Source organism: Aplysia californica, unplaced genomic scaffold (assembly GCF_000002075.1).
Source record: "Aplysia californica isolate F4 #8 unplaced genomic scaffold, AplCal3.0 scaffold00611, whole genome shotgun sequence".
Classification (NCBI taxonomy): Eukaryota; Metazoa; Mollusca; class Gastropoda; order Aplysiida; family Aplysiidae; genus Aplysia; species Aplysia californica.
The window spans coordinates 1-23790 of record NW_004797881.1 but is presented as its reverse complement, the minus strand read 5'-3'; the positions used below and the strand labels follow the sequence as shown (position 1 = coordinate 23790).

General features: G+C 36.7%; 1 long non-coding RNA gene across 1 annotated transcript; it reads left to right on the top strand.

Moving 5' to 3' along the window:
- Positions 1 to 18569: 18569 nt before the first annotated feature.
- LOC101846457 lies at positions 18570 to 22217 on the top strand. The gene is made up of 4 exons (XR_001185222.2): positions 18570 to 18632; positions 20014 to 20121; positions 21545 to 21656; positions 22136 to 22217. It is a non-coding gene; the product is annotated as an uncharacterized LOC101846457 (long non-coding RNA).
- Positions 22218 to 23790: the final 1573 nt, after the last annotated feature.

The window sequence follows — 23790 nt, the reverse complement described above, 5'->3', positions numbered from 1 at the left end:
AATACATGAGAGGAGCTAAAAAGTAATGGGGAATATTCTGGATGATCTAGAAAATATAAGGAATGGCCTAGAAAATACTGGGTAAGGGCTAAAAATTATCAGGGATGAGCTAGAAAATAATAAAAATAATCTAGAAATTACTGAGGAAGAGCTAGAAAAGAATAGGGATAATTTAGAAAATACTAGAAATGGGCTAGAAAATATCAGGTATAAGCTAGTAAATATCAGCGATAAGCTAGAAAATTATGTGGATGAGCTAGAAAATAATAGGGATCATCTAGAAAATACTGGGGATGAGTTTTAAAAAATGGGGAATATTTGGAATAAGCTATAAAATACTACAAATGAGCTAGAAAATACTGGGGGCGAGATAGAAAATAAAAAGAATATTTTTTAAAATACCGAGGTTAATTTAGAAAATATTACGAGTAAGCTAGAAACTACTGGGGATGAGCTAGAAAATATTAGGGATGAGTTAAAAATAATAAGGATCATCTAGAAAATACACGGTATCAGCTAAAAAATAATGGGGAACATTCTGGATGATCTAGACATTACTGGGGATGGATGACCTAGAAAATACTGGGGATAAGCTAAAAATTATTAGGGATGAGCTGAAAGAATAATAGGGATAACCTTGAAAATACTGGGGATAGGCTAGAAAATATTAGGGATGAGCTAGAAAATACTGGGGATGAGCTGAAAAAAAATAGGGATCATCTAGAAAATACTTAGAAAGAGCTAAAAATTAGTGGGGAATGTTCGGAATGAGCTAGAAAATATTAAGGAAGAGCTAGAAAATACAGTTGACGAGCTGGAAAATATTAGGGATGTCCTAGTAAACACTGGGGATGAGCTAAAAAAAACAATTGGGATGAGCTTAATGAGTTAGAAATAATATGGTAATTCTAGAAAATACTGAAGAGGAGCTAAAAAGTAATGGGGACTATTCTGGATGATCTAGAAAATATAAGGAATGGCCTAGGAAAGACTGGGAAAGGGCTACAAATTATTAGCGATGAGCTAGAAAATAATAGGGATAATTTAGAAAATACTGGGAATGGGCTAGAAAATATCAGGGATAACCTAGAAAATATCAGGGATTAGCTAGAAAATTATGTGGATGAGCTAGAAAATAATAGGGATTATCTAGAAAATACTGGGGATGAGCTAAAAAAAAGTGACAAATATTTGGAATGAGCTAGAAAATACTACGGATGAGCAGGAAAATGATAAAGATAACTTAAATCATACTGGGAGTGAGCTATAAAACACTGGGGATGAGATAGATAATAATAAGGATTTCTAGAAAATACCGGGGTTGACTTAATAAATATTATGAATAAGCTAGAAACTACTGCATGAGTTAGAAATAATAATAAGGACAATCTAGAAAATACTGGGCAAGAGCTAAAAAGTAATGGTGAATATTCTGGATAATCTAGGAAATATAAGGAATGGCCTAGAAAATACTGGGGAAGGGCTAAAAATTACCAGGAATGAGCTAGAAACTAATAAGAATAATCTAAAAATTACTGGGGATGAGCTATAAAATAATAGGGATAATTTTTAAAATACTGGAAATGGGCTAGAAAATATCAGGGATAAGCTACAAAAGTCACTAATCTGGTAAACACTGGGGATGAGCTAAAAAAACCCACTAGGGATGTGCTGAATGACCTAGAAATAATATATAAAAATCTAGAAAATACTGGGGAGGAGCTAAAAAGTAATGGAGGATATTCTTGATGATCTAGAAAATATAAGGAATGGCCTTGAAAATACTGGGGAAGGGCTAAAAATTATCAGGGATGAGCTAGAAAATAATAAAAATAATCTAGCAATCTGGATTATCTAGAAATTACTGGGAATGACCTAGAAAATACTGGGGATAAGCTAGAAATTATTAGGGATGAGCTAAAAGAATAATAGGGATAATCTAGAAAATACCGGGGATAGGCTAGAAAATATTAGGGATGACTAGAAAATACTGGGGATGAGTTGGAAAAAAATAGGGATCATCTAGAAAATACTGGGGATAGGCTAGAAAACATTAGGGTTGAGCTAGAAAATACTTGGGGTGAACTGGAAAAAAATAGAGATCATATGGAAAATACTTGGGACGAGCTAAACATTAGTGGGGAATATTCGGATTGAGCTACACAATATTAAGGAAGTGCTAGAAAATACTGTTGATTAGCTGGAAAATAGTAGGCATGACCTAGTAAACACTGGGAATGAGCTAAAAAACACTGGGGATGAGCTAGATGAGCTAGAAATAATATGGAAAATCTAGAAAATACATGGGAGGAGCTAAAAGGTAATGGGGAATATTCTGGATGATCTAGAAAATACAAGGAACGGCCTAGAAAATACTGGGTAAGGGCTAAAAATTATCAGGGATGAGCTAGAAAATAATAAGAATAATCTAGAAATTACTGGGGATGAGCTAGAAAATAATAGGGATAATTTAGAAAATACTGGGAATGGGCTAGAAAATATCAGGGATAACCTAGAAAATATCAGGGATTAGCTAGAAAATTATGTGGATGAGCTAGAAAATAATAGGGATTATCTAGAAAATACTGGGGATGAGCTAAAAAAAGTGAGGAATATTTGGAATGAGCTAGAAAATACTACGGATGAGAAGGAAAATAATAAAGATAACTTAAAACATACTGGGAATGAGCTATAAAACACTGGGAATGAGATAGATAATAATAAGGATTTCTAGAAAATACCGGGGTTGACTTAATAAATATTATGAATAAGCTAGAAACTACTGGGGATGAGCTAGAAAATAAGATGGATGAGCTAAAAATAATATGGATCATCTAGAAAATACTGGGTATCAGCTAAAAAATAATGGGGAACTTTCTGAATGATCTAGAAATTACTGGGGATGACCTATAAAATACTGAGGATAAGCTAAAAATTATTAAGGATGAGTTTTAAAAAATAATAGGGATAATCTAGAAAATACTGGGGATAGGCTAGAAATATTAGGGGTGAGCTAGAAAATACTGGGGATGAGCTGGAAAAAATAGGAATCATCTAGAAAAGACATGGGACGAGCTAAAAATTAGTGGGGAATGTTCGGAATGAGCTAGAAAATATTAAGGAAGAGCTAGAAAATACAGTTGACGAGCTGGAAAATATTAGGGATGACCTAGTAAACAATGGGGATGAGCTAAAAAACACTGGGGATGAGCTGCATGAGCTAGAAACAATAATAAGGACAATCTAGAAAATACTGGGCAAGAGCTAAAAAGTAATGGTGAATATTCTGGATAATCTAGGAAATAGAAGGAATGGCCTTGAAAATACTGGGGAAGGGCTAAAAATTATCAGGGATGAGCTAGAAAATAACAAAAATAATCTAGCAATTACTGGGGATGAGCTAGAAAATAATAGGGATAATTTAGAAAATACTGGGGATAGGCTAGAAAATATTAGGAATAAGCTAGAAAATATCAGGGATAAGCTAGAAAATTATGTGGATGAGCTAGAAAATAATAGGGAACATCTAGAAAATACTGGGGATGAGCTAAAAAAAAAAGTGGGAAATATTTGAAATAAGCTAGTAAATACTACGGATGAGCTAATAAACACTGGGAGCCAGCTGGAAAATATTAAGGATGACCTAGAAAATACTGGGAATGAGCTATAAAACACTGGGGATGAGATAGATCATAAAAAGAATATTCTTTAAAATACCGTGGATGACTTAGAAAATATTACGAATAAGCTAGGATAATAGGGACTATCTATAAAATACTGGGTATCAGCTAAAAAATAATGGGAAACATTTTGGATGATGTAGAAATTACTGGGGATGACCTAGAACATACTGGGGATAAGCTAAACATTATTAGGGATGAGCTAAAAATTAGTGGGGAATATGCGGAATGAGCTAGAAAATATTAGGGAGGAGCTAGAAAATACTGTTGACGAGCTGGAAAATATTAGGGTTGACCTAGTTAACACTGGGAAGAGCTAAAAAAACACAGGGGATGATTTGGATAACCTAGAAATAATATGTAAAATCTAGAAGACACTGGGGAGAGCTAAAAAGTAATGGGGAATATTTTGGATGATCTAGAAAATAAAAGGAATGGCCTAGAAAATAATGGTGAAGGGCTAAAATTTATCAGGGATGAGTTAGAAAATAAAAAGAATAATCTAAAAATCACTATGGATGAGCTAGAAAATAATGGGGATAATTTAGAAAATACTTGGGATATGCTAGAAAATATCAGGAATGAGCTAGGAAAAAGTATGTGGATAAGCTAGATAATATTAGGGATGAGCTAGAAAATAATAGGGATCATCTAGAAAATACTGGGGTTGAACTAAAAAAAAGTGGGGAATATTTGGAATTAGCTAGAAAATACTACAGATGAGCTAGAAAATACTGGGGGCGAGATGGAAAACATTAGGGATGACCTAGAAAATACTGGGAAGGAGCTAGAAAACACTGGGGATGAGATAGATAATAAAAAGAATATTCTAGAAAATACCGGGGTTGACTTAGAAAATATTACGAATAAGTTAGAAACTACTGGGGATGAGCTAGACAATGATAGGAATGAGCTAAAATATTATGGACCATCTAGAAAATACTGGGTATCAGCTAAAATATAATGGGGAACATTCTGGATGATCTAGAAATTACTGGGGAGGACCGAGATCTAGAAAATACTGGGGATAAGCTAACATTTATTAGGGATGAGCTAAAAAAATAATAGGGATAATTTAGAAAATACTGGGGATAGGCTAGAAAATATTAGGGATGAGCTAGAAAATACTGGGGTTGAGCTGGAAAAAAATAGGGATCATCTAAAAAGTACTTGGGACGAGCTAAAAATTAGTAGGGAATATTCGGAATGAGCTAGAAAATATTAGGGAAGAGCTAGAAAATACTGTTGACGAGCTGGAAAATATTAGGGATGACCTAGTAAACACTGGGGATGAGCTAAAAAACACTGGGGATGAACTGGATGAGCTAGAAATAATATGGAAAATCTAGAAAATATTTTGGAGGAGCTAAAAAGTAATGGGGAATATTCTGGATGATCTAGAAAATATAAGGAACTGCCTAGAAAATACTGGGGAAGGGCTAAAAAATTATCAGGGATGAGCTAGAAAATAATAAGAATAATCTACAAATTACTGGGGATGAGCTACTAAAAAATTATTTGGGAGGAGCTAGAAATAATAGTGATAATCTTGGAAATACTGGGGATGAGTTAAAAATGTGGATAATATTTGGAATGAGCTACAAGAAATTAGGGAACAGCTAGAAAATACTGGGGACGAGCTGGAAAATATTAAGGGTGAGCTAAAAAATACTGGGAATGAGCTAGAAAACACTTGGGATGAGCTAGAAAATAATAAGAATAATCTAGAAACTATTGGGAATGAGCTACAAAATATTACAAAAGAGCTAGAAACTACTGGGGATGATCTAGAAAATATTTGGGATGAGCTTGAAGTAATACGGATAAACTAGAAAATCCAGGGGACGAGCTAAAAAATAATGTGAAATATTCTGGATGAGCTAGAAAATATAAGGGATGACATAGAAAATACTGGGGATAAGCTAAAAATTATTAGGGATGAGCTAGAAAATAATAGGGGCAATCTAGAAAATACTGAGGATGGGCTAGAAAATATTAGTGATGAGATAGAAAATAATAGGGACAATCTAGAAAATTCTGTGGATGAGCAAGACATGGGGTCTTTTTTTTTTCTCCACACAGATCCGCTCTGTTATCCACATCTCTTTTTCTGCTACATCTTTTGTCCAGTCAAATCTATCAACGGATCCTGTTGATGACCATCTCTGAGTAAGCAGCGCTGATGTCCCCTTCAACATGGTAGCGTCGTGAATGTTCTCCGGACAGATAGTTGAACATTTCTGTCAGGTTCTGACGTTCTGAAGACATCTGTCAGTGGAAAGAAAGAAAGAAAGAAAGAGAGAAAATGTTTTTGTATGGATTTCAACAGCCGGTCATCACGTCGTACATAAAATAACACGTAAAAATAAAAACTATTGATTCATTATGAAGTGATACAGGACTTACAGGCTTCAGATTTCCAAGAACTACAACATTTATAGATCCATGTGACAACGGTTATAACTCAAGGACAGTACAACTAAAACTGAAAGCCTGACTGGCACAACGTAAAATATTTGTTCTCATTGCTCCGGGTATTAAAAATGGGAAAAAAATTTATTTAACAATTTTCAACAGTTCCCAGAAACCATAAGATCTTATTGATGTCATATACAATAAATGGCAACATTATCTTCCAGAATTGTTCCTTGTTGAATAAAAAAAAAATTTGAAGTTCAAGAAAAAATTGTAATCTCTACCAATGAATAAAGTGCTGAATCTAAAAGAGACTGGGGTGCCAGAGAAATCACAAAGTAGAGTGGAAATTGTCCAAGACAGCCACCCATTATTGAGGAGAAAAGTGATTGTTTTAGACAGGTGGTTGTCTTGGACAGGTGTTATTATAATTCAGGAAAACACAAAGGAGGAAGTGGGAAGTGGCCGTTTGTACAGGTGATTGTCTTAGACAGGTGGCCATTAAGGCAGGTTCAACTATTGTTGTAAATTTAAAACCTGCAAATTCACACAAGAAATGTACACCGATGATATCTACCATTGACATTTTTTTTTACATTCTCACCAAACACAGTTTTCTTCACACACACAGGTAGGGGAGCGGTCAGTGAGATACTGACTCCATATTGGCACTGGCTTGACCGGCCTCAGACCACAGGGCAGGGAACACTGCTGGGGATGACAAATGACAATCCTCTAGTTTTTTTTCTTTCTCTCCACAAAATTACATCTGGTTAGTTTTTTATTTAGCTTATACTATGAAAGTAAATATGAAAATGATAATAATACAAATAATAATAATAATAACGATATAATGATAATAGTAACAATTATAATATTAATAATAATTCGATGCTGATATTGATAATTATAATACTAATAATACTACTACTAATAAACTACTACTGATAATATGATTAATAATACTAATACTAATTATAATACTGCAGTGGAAACGACAAGGAGCACGAGGCAGGGGTAGGCCACGGGAAACATGGAGGAGATGCGTGGAAAGGGACATGAGAGAAATGAAGCTCACTTGGAACGAGCTTGGAAGGATGGCTCAGGACAGAGATAAATGGAAGGAGCTTGTATGTGGCCTATACCCTGCCAGGGGTGAAAGGCATTGATGATGATGATGATGATGATGATGATGATGATGATGATGATGATGATGATGAATTATAATACTAATAAAAATAATGAACTATATAAAACGGATAGGGCCAACAGAAAGACTGGAAATCACGCATCCGTCGAACTGTGCCTGCGGTCCGTTTTTTTTCTCTTCTTCTTTATCTTTGTAAGATATCCCTTGAACTACGAATCCATTGAACTACCGAGGCCGGTCCTGACAAATCCAAGCTATCCGTGTTATACTGTAGTGTGATGTCAAGGGACATAACTCTTATCATTACTATGGGGATAAGAAAATAAAGGGAGTAGCACGCCCTTGGATAACGTCACATTGAGAGGCGGGGAAAAAAGCCGACGTCGTCTGAGAGAGACTCACAGAAGGTCAGCCGAACACAGGACCATGACAAGACAACATCGATCCTGGACCGGGGCCCCCTGGCAGACAACGGCTCATCGGACCCTCAGGTAACTTTACACAGTAATAATAATAATGATAATAACAATAATAATGACAATAAAATAATAATAATGATAATAATAACAATAACAATAATAATAAAAACCGTTCATCCATCCATGTTTGATAATGATCAGTGCATCTGCAGAAGGAATGTCCTTCACGTCACAACGGCACAGTTACAATCTTTTCTTCCATGACTGGATAGCTAAAGTTTTACATTTCTACTGTTAGAAGTTGTGGGGAAGAAAGAAAAATTTTCTTTTTAAATCTTGACCCTTAATTATTATTTTTTAAATCTCTTTCAGCCCTGTATTAAAAACCGCTCTTTCGATGCAAAACGACTTACTAGCTGGGCCCCCTTTCGATGAAAGGAATGGTCGGTGCTTCAATATCAACTGAAAGTCATTGGCCCACTATATTTACACTCTACTGGAATGGGGAAATAAATCTTGAGAGAGGCAAAAAATTAGAAGGTCTGGATTCTAGATCTATACTCTTAAAACAAAATGCACCTCGCAAAATATCACTTCCGGATTTCCTAAAATCAAAACCTACCTTGCCTGTCATTTCATGACAGCGACACCATCCTGCCCTATATTTCAGTAAAAAGAAAAATCTTGTTGATTACATTTCCCATCAGTCTAGATATCTCCACGCGAGTCTCGAAAATTACTCACCCTGTCTGTAGAATCGCGTTTCTTAGGTGAATGGTTGAGAGTAGTGTTGAGGAATATGTGTAAACTTTAGAATATTTTAGGTGTATGCTGTAAATTCCCTATTTTTTTCTCCCCGCTTAAAGCTTACATTAAAGAAAACATGTCCCTTAGGTGTTAAAAAAGCTGTTTCGACAATGATGCTTCATCAAAAATTATTTTTAAAAACAAAACAAAAAAACAAGGGTAGCTTTTTTTTACACAAATGCTGTCACAATGATAAGTCTCAAATACCTCGCCTTAACCTGAATGATTGATGAAAAAACAGGCAGAGGCCAAGACCAACATGTTGAAAAAATCTTAACTTCCAAGATAATTGTCTTAAAATGTATCCCTCTCAATCTGGGTAGGCCCTGACAACCTGACTGACTAAAAAGTGTTGATGGGGGTGTAAAACATTTACAATCATTACAATCAATCTTTAATTTGTCTGAGAGAAATGTTGACTTGACCGCAAGACAAAACCTGGACTTACTGTTTGTGGTCCACTGTGTTATCTAACCAGCCGATTGCGCCACAGAGCTTAGACCTTTCCTGGATCCGAACCGTCAAGATGTCTTTGTCCGTGAAAACTTCGTATTCTATGGTTAGGGGAGAGAACTATGGCTGTATCTCCAGGAAGAGCGAGATTTCTATGGCACTCAGGAACAGACGACTGTAGGGATCTGAAACAAAATGAAAAAGAAACAAATACGTAGAAACATAATTCTAAATAATGCAACCAGAGGATCTTGAAAAAAACTCAAGATAAAGAACTGTTTATTTATGGATTTAATTAGATCACAAAGCTTACTTATTTTGACTCACAAAAACACAGAAGCTCAGGATAAAATTTTTATCCAAAGAAAGGTATTAGAAAACAGTGGAAGGGGAAGACGGGAACAGCTAGAGCATCAATGACTTGACTGGAGCAAACATCAGCCCAGCAGAAAGAGAAACAAATAGTGGTGGCAAATGGAAACCAAGAGGGAAATGGGAAAATCACTTTCTGAGACAAGGAGGAGCATTTTTTAAATATTATGTAGCTTTTCACTCTGTCAAATTTTCACTTTCTTTAAGCTCTATCTGTTTTTTGTTGGGCGAAATCTTCAAGATAACAAGCCTAAAAAAGACAAAACTTGAAGGGCGGCCAGAACAAGAACATTGTGTGAGTGGTCACAGATGAGAAAATGGACACGACACATTAAAGGGACATAAAAAAAATATTATCTTAATCTTGATTGAAATAATTTTATGGATTGCATCCCTTTAACCATTTCCTAATGGCACAAAAAGAAATTTACCTTCCTTACCACGCCTGTTGTGCAAGTTTTCAGAAACAACCTCACTGGCTGGGCCAGCAGGAATTCTGTTTCAAGAAAGAGCAAAAATTGCAAAAAGAAGGATGATTTAAAGGACACACATATATCGCAGTCACAAGCCACAACTTTCCATTTGATTTTACACAGCTGCCAACTTTTCCAAACAACAAAGATAGTGGGCACTGGCCAAGTAACCCCACTACAAACCTTCCACATACATTTTTATGTATTCAATAAATTCATACTCAACAGCTGGCTATGGTAACAGACACAACTACAATCTTTGTTCTCATTATTATAAATTTGCTTTACACACAAAGACACACACATACAGCTCTCTCTCTCTCTCTCACACACACACACACACACACACACACATATATATATATATATATATATATATATATATATACACACACACTATGATTAAGTACACACACATTATAAACACACACTAAACAAGAACAAGACCATGGTTTACTTTGGAATGTTCAATCCAGAAAAAGTTGACGTTTTACGTAGAAAGCTTCTCTCCATAGCAACAGCCAGTTGTTCCACCGGTGTGAAGGACCAGTTTTGGTGCTCTTTTAAGCCACTTTCAGCACAGGTAGAAAGTACAGATGGAAACAGCTGGGGACAGAGAATGCAATTTCTTCACATCAGAAATAATCAAAAGTATGCTCCTAATTTTATCAGTTTTATAGAGACGTCCGTCTGAAGTCAACTTTCTCAATGAGCTTTAAAAGGCATGATTCTATTTCAAATACTATTTCCTGTATTGAAATGTATGTTACACCAACTATATCAATCAATAAAATAAACAAACACCAACAATGTGGCAGTGACAGGAAGACAGGTTTTCAAGGAGCCTAGTTCCCCCTGATAGATCACACCTATAACATCTTATACATAGATAGTTTAGAACGTCCCTCGCCATCAGCATAACAGCTCATAAAATAGCTCTCTGTACTTTGTCATTCGTAATGATGAGACTTCAGCCTGATATCTGCTTCAAATGAAGAAAAAAAATCAGAAATATTATTTTATTTTGGTTTACCGCCATATGATCATCGGATGAACCGTGTTTGGTTTCGGCAGACTCCACTGTAGTTTGTCTTCTTTTCCCTCTATGTCTCGCTAAAGTCTGTCGTTTCAGTAAAAATTTCATTCCCCTGTTCCTCACATTAGTTTCTGGTTGACCTTTGCTCTCTCCTCTGTCCAGGAGGTACACCAGGTCTCTGTCACTGAGACACAGACGTTTGTCTTGTGAGCAAATATCTCCCCACTGTAATGAAACAATAAAACCATGTCATAAAGATAAACATTAGGTAACCATCATCAGGTTTATTTATTACATAAATCTATTTCAAATACACATTTTAACCTAGCATCATTATCATTATTGCAATAGAGAGACAGTAACGGGTGTCTAAAATAAGAGGGCCCATTTAAAGGGCTGTTTAACTCAGTCATCTTTCGACCGGTTTCAACAAAACTTTTTTTTTTTTTAATTCAACCATGGGTACGTTACACCAGTCAAAATGAAAAACCATGATTGAATTTCTTCCTACATTATATTTACAGATTTGATGTCCCTACATTAAACATTTTCAGTTTGATAGGAATTATTAATTTTGAATTTTGCCCAGGTGGCGGTCGAAGCATACTCTTATCAATGTTGGACCATCAAAGGATCTTTAAGGTGTGTAACTTAAACATGGAACCTTCGAGATTTTTTGCCCTTATCCGAGACGACTGGGTGTTAGATCTTACCTACCATAAGACATAAGATCACAGGTGTGGCTGAAAGACAGCAGGAGGAAGGAGCGAAGAAGTAGCAGTAGAAAGGCAACAAAAAGAGCCAGGAGCCCAAAGGAGGGGGAAAGGGGGGGGGGGGGGTAAAAAGTGAAGACGAAATCAGACGACAGAACATGGTTAGAGAGCAGGTTAAAGGAGGTGAAAGGAGAAGATTTTAGAAAAGAAAACTTTAAATTTCTGTCGCTGTCAGGTTTCGAACGTATGGGACCTATTGAATGAGAGGAGAACACCGTAACCTCTAGACCACGAGAGCACCAGAATTTTATTTGTTCGAAGTTTTATCGAAATTAATGCCTAGATGACTGAGCTATTGCCATTTAATGGGGTCCTTCTTTTTTTAAGACACCCTGTATTCCAGAAAACTACATTTTCAGGGAGGAGTTCCGAAGAGGGCTGGTACTTACCATGACAACGTCCACTGAGCAAACTATACAAGAGTTCGGGTTAGGGTTAGAATTAGGGTCAGATCTAGGGTTAGGGTTAAGGTTTGGGTTAAGAAAGTGAGTTGTTGGTCGGCCGGAGAGAGAGAGAGGGAGGGAGATTTAGATCTAGATCTAGATTCTAGAATCTAAATTCACTCCCACAATGGTCATCATGTAAACAAACGGGATCGCAATTGTACAGGAGTTCCCCTAGATCTTCCAAAAACATCTTGTTCTGGATCAGCAGCACTGAGGTACCAAACACAGCCTGGCTTATTTTCACTAGAGTCTAGTCAAATACTATAGATTAGATATCTAGTAGGCTACAACAAATATTACCGAACTTTAAACACCTGTAACTGGCTAAGAAATTAAGTAACATTAGTGATTTTGGTATCAAATTTCTCAGAAAAGCGAGCTCTATCCATCTGGCACATCAAAACAGTTGTGTGTGAGAAAATTTATGTCAGATTAGACTGACAAAATACTCAAAATATGGTCAAAGAGAGGTAACCGTGAAAAATACTTAAGGGGGTGAATTTTTAGGGTTATCTTCCCTTTAACTAATACCCAAAGATTGTAGCCTAATACAATAACTCACAGCTTGATGTCCAACGCGTCTGACATGGGTACTTTCTTACTCTCATTGGCATTGCCGGCGTGCCCCGATTTACATGGACAATCTCTGAACTCCCATCTTGCTTCCCACTAGCTCTAGTATTCTAAACACCACCATTCTGTCTCGAAAAGTAGGCTACTAATTCATCTGTTGATCCGTGCTTGTCATGCCCTTGAAACTCTGTGTCTCATAGTGGGTGGCATTACTTCCGTTTACACATGGGTGACAGCACTTCCGCGAAATGGGGTACTAATTAGTATAGCATCTTTGCTTTTGCCGGAAATACGCACGAAAAAAATAATATTCCATTAAAAAAAACATATCATGTTATATAGACAGCAGAAGGTAATTTCCAAGGGGAAAAAAGTTTACAAGTCACTCATTCTCCAAAAAACATTTTAGGAGAACCAATTGCTGCTTTGCTAACGCACGTGCTTTTAGCGAAACGATACAAATCCACCTTTTGTATGTCAAAGAAAAACCGAAACTAGATCTAGTACAATATGGTGTTTACACAAAAGATGATGACGTAATAGTAAAGATATAATGTGTACACCAAGATCAATGACGCAGATACACATTGCGCCGGAAATACGCGCGGAAAAAATAATATTCCCTTTAAAAAACATATAATATTATATTGACTGAAGAGGGTAATTCACAATACAAAACAAGCTTACAAGTCATTCGTACTCTAAAAAAACATTTTAGGATCGAGTGATGATTAGATCTAGATCTAGATCTAGATCTATACTGCTCTGCTGACTCACGCGCTTTTAGTGAAACGATAAAAATCCTGCTTTTGTATAGTTTCAAAGTAAACAAGCATGAACTGGTAGGCCTACCCTCTCATCAGTGAGAGCGGGACAAAATGCTAATAATATTATGATAGTGATTTAGATCTAGATTCTAGATCTACTAGATCTAGATCTAGATAATTTAAAATAACTTCCTCAGAGAAGATGAGGATTTTAAACAAAAACACAAACTAGATCTAGACTAGATCTAGATTCTAGATCTAGATCTAGATCTAAATGCTTTTGGTGACATTTTATATTATACACATATCAGGAGGAAGTTAACAAAGACTTACGAAGAAAAATGCTTTCCGTTGCTATGGTACACTCCGTCAAACGGACGGCAAAATCATTAAAAATGTTAGGAAAACTCGTCAAAGCTCGTTTCTCTATACCTTATGGGTTACCCTACTACTACTACCTGTAGGTCTGTCATCATTAGCACTGTTTGAACTTGCATGGATCAACCTAGATCTAGGCTAGACCAATAGACAAGGCTGAAATGAAGTTGATACCGTCGCCTTGTCAGCTGCACCAAAAAACGCTCCTCAAGTTCAAATTTGGGCGCCAGGAAGTTCGGGAGTATTCAAATAAAAGATCTGACTGACTCCCTATAGATCTAGATCTATAGCCTTGACGTCTAGCCTAGCACTAGCCTAGGCTATGTATAAGCAAACAAGTCCAAGGAAAATCTAGATCTAACAACTTAAACGAAGTTGTAGAATGAACTGATGAACTGGTTCAAAGAAAAAAGAAAAAGGGTGAAGAAATTGAAAGAAAAGATGCGGGGTTTTTTCTCATGATTTGGCACGCTCTTTGTGTAAAACGACTCGATAGGTGCGAGCCAGAGAGTAAAAATAATTAATGTGCTAGATCTAGTTAATCTAGATCTAGATTCTAGATTTCAAAGTTAAATGACGCGCTGCTATTTAATTTAAAAATCTGTGTTGACAATTCGCTATCAGCTGAGTCTGGGTCATAATTCCCCGGCTATGACACTGAAAAACCTAGATAGATCTAGATCTAAAACCAGGAGATTGTCTACTACTACTAGCGAAGGATCCGATCTGGAATCTGTGTTTGATTTCACAAATATTTAGGTTTGAGGAATGGAAGAAATGTCAAACATCATTAGATCTAGATCTAGATATATTAGATCTAGATAGATATCTAGATTAGCCTAGTAGACCTCGCCTAGATCTAGATCTAGATATCTAAATTTAGATCTAGATCTAGGTATCTAGATCTATTCTAGACCTAGAATCTAGATTTAAGGTACATCGCATAAGAAGCTCCGTTCAATGCCGGCGAACTAGATTCTAAATTCTAGATTCTAGATCTAGATCTAGATCTATAGGCCTATATATAATAATAATATGCCGGTGTAACACGCTCAGAACACTACCGTGCAATAAAGACTACCGTAGTGGTTTTGGTGTAAGCTTTCATGCCATAACCACTACCATAGTGATTTTTGCACATTTATGCTGTAAACACTACCCTAGTGATTTTGGCGTACGCTAAAAACTAGTAAAAACGCTAGGCCTATCTCTTAAGCTAAAAACACTACCGCTTACACGCCAGATTGACTACCCACGCCAAAAACACTAGCCTATCATCATTCTTCGCCAATAAACACTACTGCGGTTGTTTTCGTGGTTTAAACATGATGCTCAAAACACTATCCCAGTATTTTTAAGACCAGTAGATCAACTTTGGGCTATTATAACTAAAAGATGGCACCTGAAATGAGGGTTTAGCTTCAAATTTGTGTTTTATCCTTTAGTTTAGCCATTATTGTCTCATTTTCCCAAGGATTATGCCTCAAATAGAATATTATTATATTTCTTCTAAAATGCTTTTAAAAGGTAGTGATGTACTACTTCTGAGAACAAATTTTGAATCAAAATTGCATTTTCCTCGAAATCATATCATTCTGTACATTTTTTGCTAAAGTTAGAAGTTTAAGAATGGATTTAAATTTAAATGAAACTTGGCAGAGATGTGGTCCAAATAAAGCTTAGCAAGATATCACATGCTTTTTTAATATCTTATTTCTACCTAAAGTTATTGATGTTTGTAAGTTTAAAAAATACATCTAGATCTAGATCTAATAAGGCTTTTAAAAAAAATTTTCAATGACTAATTTTTTAAAGATATTTTTTTTCTCCAAAAATATAAATCTATAAGATACATATGTAACTGAAAAAGCTTGTGATGTCTTGACTTTTTTAGATTTAAAAAACATGCCAAAAATGGTTCATTTTCCTTGTGGCCACCGTTACCATGGCAACTGCAAGATTTGTCCACAAAATAGATTATTGCAAATCACTCACAATACGATCCTTAATAATATTAGTGGTTTTTGAAGTCTCTATAGTAGTGCATTCGGCGTGAGAAACCGAAAATAGTGGGGTTTGTGTGATTGTATAACAGAGGCCTATATTGCCTGAGGCTAAGAATAATATACGTACATCTGGTGGTTGATCTCTAGATCTAAATCTAGTGTTTTTTTAGGGACAGTAGTTTATTTAGCGTGATCATTGATCGGGATAGATCTAGTTGGTTTTTTTTTTAAAGCATAGATCTACTTGAATAGTAAATTTTGCTTGAAAGAGAGGGAACTCATTGATACAGATCTAACCAGAAATAGTGATTTTGACGTGAAGGCTTATATTATGCTATAAACACAAACGATAGTGGATTTTGCGTGATGGTAGTGAATGTACTTTACGTACATCTGATGGTAGTGTTTATTTGCGGGACAGTAGTTTATTCAGCGTGAAGGTCTGTGCTATAAACGCTACTACTAGTGCTTTCAGCGTTGCCAAAATGACTATGGTAGTGTTTCTTGCATAGAGTGATTTGGGCTTATTACATCGGCATGTATTCTGTTGACGGGTCAGAGAAGTATACGCCTATCAAGATCAAGATCTAGATCTAGATATTTAATCAACTAAAATTGTTGGCGCAATGGTCAATACAGTTTTGTTATGGTTTTAAAGTAAATAGTCAGATGCCTCATCCATGAAGCACACGCGTTTTAGTTTTGTCAGTGTGTGTGTGTGTGTGTGGGGGGGGGCTGTTTTTGTTTTTTAATAATAAATAATCATCGCTTTGTGAATGTGATACTTATAGCTGAATTTATTTCGCTATGTCACGCATGATGTTCTCATTTCCCTCACTTTGGAAATATCGCTACCTACCTCAGAATCACAAAGTTCTGTCTGACATTTTTGGCCGTTGTGAGTTACGACCATGAGATAAAAAATCACATGCTCTATCGGCTCTATTAAAGCAGAAAGATTATTTTGAGTCCTTATCAAGATAGTCAAAGAATTGCGGACCTATTGGAAAAAGCTTGACATATTGTGAAACTCAAAATTTTTTACGACAAATTAATCAAAACTAGGCGTAGGTTCTGACCAAAAATAGGCCTATAATACCGGTATATTATGGCCAAAGAATATAGCAGCAAAATATTTGGTCAGTGCACGAGACTTGTAATTGTGCTCTTCAATGAAAATTGAATTGATAATAACTCAAAACAATTGTCATGAAAAGTGAAGAAAGATGTGAAAAAATAAATAAAAAATGAGGTCAATTGATGACACTATAGTAATTTATTTACAGTCACTTCCTGCTCTCGTGTAAGGCCACAAAACATCCATGCTTCAAAAGTTCAAAAGAAACACACGTATCATCAAAGCGTAACAGAACATAGAGGGATGAGCTAAAATAATAGGGATAATGTAGAAAATACTATGGATGAGCTGAAAAATAATGGGGAATATTCTGGATGATCTAGAAAATATTAGGGGTGACCTAAAAATACTTTGGATAAGTTAAAAATTATTAAGGATGAGCTAGAAAATAATAGGGATAACCTAGAAAATACTGGGGATTAGCTAAAAAAATAGTAGGGAATATTCGGAATGAGCTAGAAAATATTAGAGATGAGCTAGAAAATATTAGAGATGAGCTAGAAAATACTGGGGATGAGCTAAAAATATTGATGAGCTAGAAAATAATAGTGATAATCTAGAAAATACTCGGGATGGGCTATAAAATATTAGGAAAAATTTAGAAAATACTCGGGATTGGCTAGAAAATATTAGGGATAGTCTAGAAAATACAAGGGATCAGCGAGAAAATATAAGGAATGAGCTAGAAAATAATAGGGATAATCTAGAAAATTCTGGGGATGAACATGAGCTAAAAAAAAGATAGTGTGGGCAGTGGTTCTTTTCCATTCAGCCAGCCTTGAAGGTGTGCTAGAGTTGCAGATGAAGCTTCTTATACATGTATAATGGCTTCTCAGTCACATTCCTGATTCCAGAGGGTTGATACGAGCGCCTTGTTGTGGTCAGCGGTGCTAAATCTAGATATACTGTTTAACGACGCACAGCAAAATATTTCAATAAAATCATGTTTTTTATTTTAACAAGTGATTATTAGGTCCATCTCGTTCATTTTTCTGAATTTTACTCACCCATTTAGTTTCAATGTGTAAAAGGCCGTGTTTGGACTATTTGGAGACTATCTGGCTTATTTAAAAGTAAACAATCTAAAAAATTCCTATGAGTATATTATAGCAATAGGCAAATCACATATGAAAAAGAAATCAACATCAAAAGACTTGGTAGAATATCAATATTCCCTGCACCGACTGGCCTTTTATTCCTCTCTGGAATGGCGGTGCGCCACTCAAGATTGACACTCGTGACGTCACAGCTGAGCTCTCTAGTCCTATTTATATATCATTGGATAATGACGTAAGTGTTTACACAAGGAACGATGATGTAACTGGTCCATTCTAAGGGAGCTAATGCCCATGTCTCTCCGTTCAATTTCATTGTTATTTCCCTTTTAAACATTGCGCGCTTGTGAATAATTTTCGCATTTTATTTTTTCATTTTATTTATAATAAATTCGTAATTAAACATTATTTTAATATATTTATTTCTGGGAACCGCGCCAACGGGCCAAAATTACAAATTGTATAATTCTTTCGTTTCCAAGTAACAAAACACTACATTCAGATATCTAGATCTATTTGTTGTGGCCTAGAATCTAGATTAGATCTTAGATATATTTTTTTGTTGACAAGTGAAAATAACTTAATTTTTAATAAGCCAGGTAATTGTCACTTTATTGTGTTTGGTACCTCAGTGACGAGCCTACCTACTAGATTCTAGATCTACCTGCTAATCCAGAACAAGATGTTTACTGTAGTTTACATGATGGCAATAATAGTGGGAGTGAAGTTAGAAGATCTAGATCTAGAATCTAGATAGTCTATCCAGAATCTAGAGATCTCTAGATTCTAGTTAGCCAAGAATACATTGTATAGACTCTCTCTTTAGTTCTCTACTATTATAGACTATTTCGTTATCAACACCCAAACTCTCTCTCTCCCTCTCTCCCTCTCCCCCTCTCTCTCTCTCTCTCTCTCTCTCTCTCTCTCTCTCTCTCTCTCTCTCTCCCTAGTCCCCCTCTCTCTCTCCGGCCGACCAACACACCTTAACCCAAACCCTAATTACCTAATTAGCATGAACCCGGCTTACCCTAACCCAAACTTTAACCCTAACCCTAGAGGTCTAACCCTTACCCTAACCCAAACCTTAACCCTAACCCTAGGTCTAACCCTTACCCTAACTCTAACTCTTGTATAGTTTACTCAGTGGACCTTGTCATGGTAAGTGCCGGCCCTCCGCGGAACTCCTCCCCGAAAATGTAGTTTTCTGGAATACAGGGTGTCTTAAAAAAAGAAATACCCATCAGATTTAAATGGTTAACTGTGCATTAATTTTGATATAAAACTTCGAAACTAATAAAATTCAGTCGAAGCTACTGTGTTCTCCTCTCATTCACTCATTCAGTATGTCCCACATTCGAAACCTGACAGCGACAGAAATTTAAAGTTTTCTTTTCTGAAATCTTCTCCTTTCACCTCCTTTAACCTGCTCTCGAACCATGTTCTGTCGTCTGATTTCGTCTTCACTTTTACCCCCCCCCCCTCCTTTCCTCCCCCTCCTCTGGGCTCGTGGCTCTTTTTGTTGCTTTTCTACTGCTTCTTCACTCCTTAAATTCCTACTGCTGTTTTTCACCCATACCTGGGATCTTTTGTTTTATGGTAGGTAAGATCTAACTCTCAGTCAACTCGGATAAGGGCGAAAAACCTTGAAGGTCCCATGTTTAAGTTTTACATATATATTACAGATCCCTTGATGGTCCAAAATCAATAAAAACTTCGGCCACACCTGGGCAAAATTCAAAATTAATCATTCCTGCCAAACTGAAAATGTTTAATGCAAGGACATCAAATCTGTAAATATCAATCATGTTTTTCATATTGACATCTGTAATGTACCCTTGGTTGAATTTTAAAAAAAAGTTTTGTTGAAACCAGTCGAAAGGTGACCGAGTTAAACAGCCCTTTCAATGGGCCCTCTTTTTTTAGACACCCGTTACTGGCTCTCCATTGCAATAATGATAATGATTAGATTAAAATGTGTTAAATATATTGAAATAGATTTATGGTATAAATAAATCAGATGATGGTTACCTAATGTTTATCTTTATGACATGGTTTTTATTGTTTCATTACAGTAGGGAAATATTTGCTCACAAGACAAACGTGTGTGCCTCAGTGACAGAGACCTGGTCTATTTCCTGGACACGAGGAGAGAGCAAAGGTCAACCAGAAACTGGAGGAGGGTGAGGAACAGGGGAACAGAATTTTTACTGAAACAACAGACTTTAGCGAGACATCTAAGGCGGAAAAGAAAACAAACTACAGTGGAGTCTGCTGAAACCAAACACGGTTCATCCGATAATCATATGGCGGTAAACCAAAATAAAATAATATCTCGGATTTTTTTTTTTCTGTTGAAGCAACCTCTTTAAACCAGATATCAGGCTGAAGTCTCATCACTACGAATGACAAAGTAGGCCTACAGAGAGCTATTTTGTGAGCTGTTATGCCGATGGCGAGGGACGTTCTAAACTGTCTACGAATAAGATGTTATAGGTGTGATCTATCAGGGTGAACAAGGCTCTTTGAAAACCTGTCTTCCTGTCATTGCCACATTGTTGGTGTTTGTTTATTTACATGTTTTTGCTGTAATAATAGATTGATATACAGTCGAACCTGCCCTGACGGTCACCTCTATAAGATGGTCACCTGTACAAACGGCCACTTTCCATTTCCCCCCTTGCGTTTTTTCTATATAATTTAACTGTATAAAACGGGCACCTGTCTAACGCGGCTGCGGCCACCTTATTTTAACACACAACCCCTATCATACTAAGCAATAATACCTGTCTTAGACGGTCACCTTAGTGACTCCAATAGGTTTTGTCATAAATTGTGCATTGGCCCCTGGCGTTGTGGGCGAGCCGTCATAATTCAATCACCTGTCGTTGTTGTTAGGTAGTCCCTCCAACCGATCATGTTGCGTAGGCCGCTCCCACTGTTGACCAATAGCTACCAATTTACAGCTGCTGGTGAGGTAAGCGTGTGATCCCTCATAACCCATAAGCCCCGCCCAGAACTCATACACAAATCGTAAGTGAGATGAGTGGTCACTGTTTACCCGGCCCAGTCTGTAACAAAGTACATGTAACAAAGGACGTCAACATGAACTTGTTACAGAAGCGTCCCTCGTTCTCCGAGTGGTGGCGACCCATGTGTCTGTTTTAACATGGCACTCGGTCTTCCTTGTCTGATACATTTCATTTTATTGTCACCCTTGTGCAAAATCAGCGACAAAATAAAAATTACAAACGAAATACAAACCAACAACAACACCAACAAAGACAACAACAATGGGGCTACTTTCAATTGGGGCCTCAGATGGGAATGGTTTGTTTTCTTTATCTTGATCAGTCCTGCCTAAGATGGCCACCTGTCTTAAACGGCCACTTTTCTCCTTGACAATGTGTGGCCGTCTTACACAGGTTTGACTGTAGTTGGTGAAACATACAATTCTATACTGGAAATACTATTTGAAATAGAATCATGCCTTTTAAGGCTCATTGAGAAAGTTGACTTCAGATGGATGTCTCTATAAAACTGATAAAATAAGGAGCATACTTTTGATTATTCCTGATGTGAGGAAATTGCATTCTCTGTCCCCAGCTGTTTCCATCTGTACTTTCTACCTGTGCTGAAAGTGGCTTGAAAGAGCACCAAAACTGGTCCCTCACACCGGTGGAGCAACTGGCTGTTGCTATGGAGAGAAGCTTTCTAAGTAAAACATAAACTTTTTCTGACTTGAACATTCCAAAGTAAACCATGGTCTTGTTCTTGTTTAGTGTGTGTTTGTGTGTGTGTACTTAATCATAGTGTGTGTGTGTGTGTGTGTGTGTGTGTGTGTGTGTGTGTGTGTGTGTGTGTGTGTGTATGAACTGTATGTGTGTGTATGAAATGCTTTTAATTTGTGTGTGTATGTAAAGCAAATAATAATGACAACAAAGACTATAGATAGATTGTGGTTGTGTCTGTTACCATAGCCAGCTGTTGACTGAATTTATTTAATACATAAAAATTGTATGGAAGGTTTGGAGGGGGGTTACTTGGCCAGTGCCCACCATCTTGACCCACCTTGTGGGTAGAGTCTGTTTCTTGTTTTGAAAAGTTGGCAACTGTGTAAATGGAGAGTTGTGACTGCGATGTGTGTGTCCTTTAAATCATCCTTCTTTTTGCAATTTTTGTTCTTTCTTGAAACAGAATTCCTGCTTGCCCAGCCACTGGAGGTGAGGGTGATTCTGAAAACTTGCACAAAAGGCGGGGTAAGGAAGTGAAATTTCTTTTTGTGCCATTAGGAAAAGATGAAAGGGATATAATCCATAAAATATTTCAATCAGGATTGAGATCAAATTTTTTATGTCCCTTTGATATGTTAAGATAAGATAAGATAAGATACATCTTTATTGTCCAGATCCTGGCACATTGGTTTGGTGTTCCACCACGAGTACACACACACACACACACACGCACGCACGCACACGCGCACACACACACACACACACACACACACACACACAAACACACACACACATGTACACACGTGCACGCACATGCACACACAAGTAGGCTTACAATCACATACATAATATAAATGAGCAGCAACATAAACAATAATAATCGTAAGCTAGATACACACTCAATGTTATTTTGATGCATGCTCTAAGGTCGTAAGTACACTAAACAAGATAGATGGTTAAGATGGAAGCATTTTGATATATGATGGTAAAAATGACCTTCTGTATCTTTCTTTGTTACAGATCAGAAGCATGGGTCTTTTACTTCTGACTGATGTTTTTATTTGAGGGAACAAGGGATGTTTGTTGTCTAAAAAGATGGAATTAATTTTCTTAGTGCAAGCTGTTATGTACAATTCATCCAAGTAGGGAAATGAAGATGTTGAAATTTTACATGCTTTCCGTATTAGTTGATTTAATTTTTCTTTATCTTGTTGTCTTGTGTTCCCGGCCCATGCTGTTATACAAAAATCGATAATACTTTCTATGGTTGAATGGTAGAACATGGACATCAATGTTTTATCAACTTTAAAATACTTTAGCTTTCTAAGAAAAAATAGTCTTTTGTTCACTTTTTTATGCAGGAGAGAAGTGTGGACACGCCAGTTGAGTTGTTGTGTCCCTCTTCTCATCTGTGACCACTCACACAATGTTCTTGTCCTGGCCGCCCTTCAACACAGTGGTCCAGTGGTCGACTTTTCTTTATCATCTCCCTCTATACCTATGTTGCTATATTATTCCTTATATTACCGACGTCTGTGGTCTCATAATCTTGTCGCGACCCCAGTGCTTTCTTGTCTTTTCTCCATTTTTAATTACCGTGAAAACAGTTCATAAAAAAGAGTGAGCTTATGTTGTTGTTATCGATCCAGCAAGAGCTGGGCTCTCGCCCTTCTGTCCAATGCCATGTAGTGATAAGTGCAGGTTTGCTGCAGTTGCTGTAAAGTTCCCTAGAGTGTGTTGTCAATGTTAGGTCTTGGAGGGAGAAGGGTAGCTCTGATGTCATTTAGGGCTGTGCATTGGAACAGGTGATGATCCACAGTCTCATATGCATAGTCACACAAGGGACACATTGGGGGAAGTTCCGGGAAGAGTGAGCTTAAGAAGATGTCACATTTTCATTGTTTGAAAAAAGGGAGATACGATAGCGCTGTTCTTTGCAACAGATTCTATCTATTCTATCAGGCCACCTTCTTTCCTATCAAACATCTATCGTCTTTACCTCCCCTCCTTCTTTTTCATTTTGTTACTCTCTTGTAACACGTCTAATCTTAGGCACTTATATGACCTTATTGGGTTGCAAGTGCCGTAAAACTCTTACTAAAACTAATGTTAATTTTA